Consider the following 6,000-nt stretch of genomic DNA (forward strand, 5'->3'; position numbering starts at 1 on the left):
GGCAGTGTACGCATTATTTTTATACCAGTGTATGTTTGAGATTGTGGTAATTCCTGCACAATGCTAACAATTATGAAGAGAATGTGAGTGTGTAGGAGTGATGTGATTAAAAAAAGTAAAAAAAACAAAAAAAGAATGAAAAGATCCAGTGGTGTAAAAGGAAACGGAGTCAGGTGACATCAGCTTGTATTAATACAGGTCTAAATATAGCAGACAGAAAGCAGTACTTGCAGAGAGATGTGTGCAGCACAGCTGGTTGGCGTAATGACATTTCTGAACTCAGTAGGTGACTCTGAAACGTTTCAGCGGGATTAAAACCTTTCCATCGTGCCACTGATGGGAGGACAGGAACCGTATCTGTGTGTGCAGTCGTGTGCTTTTTGTGACCTCCTGTTTTTAGGAACACACAGTTCACACACAGCTGCTACGATGTGAGTGCATTCACAAAACACACGGCATGTAGGTGTTTCCCATTTCGAAAACTGCGAGTGTCCAAACCCCATCCACCCCTCTCATGCGAGGTCACATGGTGGCTCCGCTCGACTAGGATTGAAGGCTTGTTGCCACGGTGATAAGCCAGCCGGTAATATCTCTAAGCACAGCCAGGATTAATCTGCGGACAGATGGCTGGCTGCGTGGCGTCACTTCCTGAAACAGGCACATACATGGGATTCATATTCTCCTCCATCGCCATTGTCCCCTTTATCTTCACATTTCCCCTACTACTGTGGAAACACACACACACAAACACACACGTCATCATCTGCCTCCTTCATAAACATGAAGTTTTAGTCGGTCTCATTACCATGGCAAGCATCATGGCCGACCTTGGTCTGCTCCCTCTGGTTGTCAAATCTATGACACCATGGTTAAATCAGTGTGCTTAGCATTCATCACTACAACATAATGATAATAAAACAGAGGGAACATTATTTCATGGGTCAGAGGCTTTACATCTCATCCACACCAGGAGTTCTGGTTTTACTCACTAGACAATTTACAGATATTTAGAGGTGAGCATGATATCCAGAAACATGCTCACCTTTAAGATTTCATGTGCTGCACTCAGATCTGAAGAGTTATGCTTTTCAAGTACCTGCTAAAAATAGGGTTATTTTCTGCACTTCAAAGATATCTCGGGATGCTTTGAGTTTTTTTTTAGAATCACTGTCAAAAATAGTTGGGCACCCAGAAGAATAGCTATGGATTTGGATTTAAAGGAGTATATTATGTAAAAATCGACGTTTTTGAGCTTCAATGTTATTCCCTCATCAGAATCATGCCTGTTTAAGAAATCCTTTAATTGCCTGTGGGAGCCATTCAGAGAAGTCTAAACGCTTGCTCTAAAAAAGCGGAGCCTAATTCCACAAAGGTCCTCCATGTAGCTGTAGTCTCCAGCTGAGCTTCTGCCTCATAGAGCACCCCAACCCCTCTCGGCTCCTTCAGACTAGCGGCAGCAGCCACCTGGTGGAACTGCACATCTACTAAACTTATCATAGAAACTGCTTCTCAGTCCAACGCTACAAAGAACGGTTAAAAATGGCATAATGGAGGAGTGCTGTTGTGATGATGTACAGAAGGTGGAGTGTCTGAAAGAGCAGGAGCTTCTTAAAGAGACAGAGGCCCAAATCTAACCTGTCAAATTCCTAATTCAAAATTTTTTTAAGTCATGTTTGATATATGTAGAATATATTTATAACTGAAAATGACATAGTTACTTTATCTATAAAATAGTAACCTGTACATGGGAAATACATAATATTGCCCTTAATTTTTTGTACATGAAAACCAGCTACAGGTGTGAGAGATATTTTTACAAGGAGCGGGCACCGATTCCATTAACAGCCACTGTAAAATTAAAACCGTGAGTTTAGTGGGTTTCTCATAGATGCTTCAAACTGCATCATCAGAACCAATGGGGATTGCTTTGAGGGTTTGTGTTAGGTTGTGTAATCAAGTTGTGAAACTGCCAGTGCTGTGTCTGGCAGCACACAAAGTTTTGGTAAGCTGCAGCATTACATTTGTCACAGACAAACATTAGCAACTGGGTAAAAAGTAAGATTTCAACAGAGTTCACAACCTCCAACAAGCAATTGTTTTTCAAAAGCCAAAGATCCAAACCCTCTATATGAAGCAAAGCATACCAGGGATGGGTTTTCACCAGTTTATCTTTCACTATGTCACCAGTCTTATGGATTCTTCCATCTGTCTGTGTATATTTAACTATAATCCTGTACATATACGGCAGCCCAGTCATTCATTAACAGTGTTCAGAGGATACAGTGTATCTCCTTGGTTTTGGAGCAAAGAAAGAAATTAATCTTGTCATGTGATTATTTGTCAATAAATCATCAGTTTTTATGTAATTCTACAGGGCACTCACTATGCCCCCTGGGTAGGTCAGTACATTGAGGCCTTTCCTCCCCTTTTTCCTCCAAGCTCTTCTCTAGAGATGAAAATCCTTCCTAATGATGAGTAAACAAAAAAAAGTCTATTAATTTTGGCAAGAACACAGTCAGAAGTCAAACATTTTTATTCTTTTACCCAGGCTAACCGAAGGGAATATTTCTTTTTGGAGGTACTCAGAATATGTTCTTGGTTTCCAACCATATCACCTTGTGGCATGAGGAATCACAAAGGACTGGAGGGATGTTGTCATAGTCTGACAGCTGACACACACCCTGGATGAGCTGTGAAACTCAGAACTGACACACAGAGACAAGTAACCAAGAGTGCGACCTGTCCCATCTTTAGACCAAAGGGACACCACAGGAAGAACATTCCTCGTACAAGCAGAAATACTCCAGGAGACACACTCCTTTATGAGAAAATTTGCAATTCGGTCTTGAACTGAAGCAAACTACAATAACAGATTTACCTTTAAATTCAATAGATTTTGTTCTGTTGAAAGGCTGGTACTTCCAGTTGTCATGATCTGTGTTTCTGTGTGTTTATTTTTGAGTTTTTTCTGTGTTCAGTCCTGTTCCCTGTGAGTCTGTCTTCCCCGTTGATTGTTTCCCAGGTGTGTCTCATTCCCTTAATTACCCCGTGTGTATTTAAACCCACCAGTTGTCTGTTCAACATGTTCCAGAAGGACCCGACCAAGAACCGGTGAGGAACGCTTTCATCATGAGGAATTCTTCGTGCATTTCTTGAATCAAGTCCAGCATGAATGGATCAGTGCAAAACATGTTGTGTAGATGACAGAAATCCTCCTCAAACTCAATGTTATAAATGTCCTTCTGGAACATGTTGAACAGACAACTGGTGGGTTTAAATCAGGGGTCACCAACTCCAGTCCTCAAGGGCTACCATCCTGCAACTTTTAGATTCACCTCTGCTCCAAAATGTCTGAATTCTCTCACCAGCATTCATTCCTCTCTGCAATAGGCTGGAAACAAGCAGTTTATTTGATCCAGGTGTGTTTGATCAGAGACGCATCTAAAAGTTACAGGATGGTAGCCCTCGAGGACTGGAGTTGGTGACCCCTGGTTTAAATACACACAAGGTAATTAAGGGAATGAGACACACCTGGGAAACAATCAACGGGAAGACAGACTCACAGGGAACAGGACTGAACACAGAAAAAACTCAAAAATAAACACACAGAAACACAGATCGTGACACCAGTAGCCATAGTTAGAAATGTCTTGCAAAACTCTAATGAAGTGAAGATATAGGTTTGCATTTGTGGGTTATGGCACAAATCTCTGTCATGAAATATGTGAACAGGAAAAACTAGGATCTTAATAACTGTAGACTAAACTATCAACGATGCTGGTTATAAACCATCTCAGATCATCTTCATAAATCAGTGTACCTGCTGCACAGGTGCCAATTAAAAAATAATTACATCTGACTTTATTTCACATCTTAAGTTGCAGGAATGGAAAGAAGTGATGACACTTCTCATGCATTTTTTCCAACTTGGCAGTAGGTTTAAATGTTAATCAGTTTATGTACCATAATATTTCCAAATACCTCTGCATTACACATGCAGTATTTATTTTCTTATGCTGATTTCACAGTGTCAACCAGACAGAGACACAGGGCAGTATGTCTCCTAATTCAGAGAGTTAAGATAGATATTTTAGTGTGTATACACTAACCATTTACAGTAGATTCTTGTTGTCTGCTACATGGGTCATCTTCCCCTTGTGGGTCATAAATGTACTTTTGCACTCCTGCATGTCCTGACAACAGCTTTAATAGTCTCTTCTTTGTTTCCTGCCAGATCTCTATATAAACTTTTATGGTATTCTAAATTGTTGCTACTGTGATTCTCATCCTCCCTATTTTGACTGCAAGAATCGATCAAGATGCATTTTCAAACAGGTGATCAGATAATGTCTTTCACTGTTATTTAACATAAAGAATACTTTGTTTGAATTTTCTTCATAATTCCACAGGGACGTGTAGTTTGCTACAGTTTTAAAAACTATTAGCATAAATCTTTCTCCTTTTGATTTTAGACTAAATGAAATATTTATTTTCTGATAAAACCATAGTACCACAATAAATTTGGATCATTTTGTCTTCTTATAACCATAAGGAAACCTTACTAGCATTCTTTTGAGAGAGAACACCAATAGGCTTTCTGTCTGAGAGCATAGCAGCTAAAGTAGTTCATGTGGATGTTATTTTATTGTAATTCAGGATGTCCCTAGTTCCCTGTAAAACCCAGGACTAGATATAAAGCTCTTAATGACCAAACTGTATTGTATCTTAAAGACCTTATATTGACACATAATCCTAACAGAGTGCTTTGCTCTGAGAGTGCAGGCTTACTTGTGGTTCCAAGAGTTTCTAAAAGTAGAACAGGAGGCAGAGATTTTAGTTGGAGAATCCTGCTTAACCAGCTGCAAGCTTGCATTTGAGGAGACAGTCTTTACTTTTTACATTAGGACAAATAACTATCTTTTTATGCATAGTGCATTTAGAGCATTGGTATCTCTTGAATGTTTTTGTATTTTGTCACATTGCATTGCAGCCACAGACCATTTAAAAATGTCAGCTGACGATGATGGGTGTGTGATTTTTAACACCTTCAAAATATTTCACAAATAAATATCTGAAAAATGTGTAGTCACACACCTTTAATCTATCGCCCCTAAATAAAATCCAGTGCAACCAATTGCCTTCATAAGTCACCTAATTGGAAAATAGAAAGTAAACAGAGTATCTGTGTGTAATTTAATCTAATCTATAATCCCATGAAGGCCTCAGAGGTTTGTCAGAGAACATTAGGGAACAAACAGCATCATAAACATCAAGCAACACATCAGATAGTTTACAGATAAAGCTGTTGAGAAGGTTAAAACCCAACCCAACAGCTTTGAACATCTAATGCAACAACCTTCAGTCCATTATCTAGAAATGGATAAAGTATAGTACAACTGTAATCCTAACAAAACATGGCCACCGACCTAAACTGACTGACTGGGTAAGAAGAAGAGCATTCACAGGAGAAGCAGTCAGGAGGTAAGCTAAAGCCACATGTAAAACCTAATTAAACTAAACTAAGCTAAACAGTTTATAGGAGTTAAGAGGTTGTGAAGACGGAACATTTCTGAAGTTTTTTCTTGTGAAGTTTGAGATCTTGGTTAAAAATTTCTAACATCTTAACACTGAACTGTTAAAACTTTTTTTTATGCCACTGTTGTGCATTTCATTTGATAGATCTTCATCCTATGCAGGGCTGCAAGCGGCCTCGTCTGCTGCTAACAGACAAAATGACAAAAGATCCGCAACCAATTACTATCAAAATAGAAAGATACAGTATCATCTCTAATGGAAAATAGGAGATTAAAGTCACTGGTGTACAGACAACACCAGTAACATAAAGAGAAAGGCCTCAGCTGAAATTAAACACTGAACAGGCAAATTGCAGGTTGTCTAAAAAGAAGAGATTTCCTTTTTAACTGGGCTTTAGTTTAAATTTTCTAGATTTGATCATGAGGTCAATTTTGACTTCATAACCCAGTATGATGCTGCCTCCCT

Source organism: Poecilia formosa, unplaced genomic scaffold (genome assembly GCF_000485575.1).
Source record: "Poecilia formosa unplaced genomic scaffold, Poecilia_formosa-5.1.2 Scaffold457, whole genome shotgun sequence".
Classification (NCBI taxonomy): Eukaryota; Metazoa; Chordata; class Actinopteri; order Cyprinodontiformes; family Poeciliidae; genus Poecilia; species Poecilia formosa.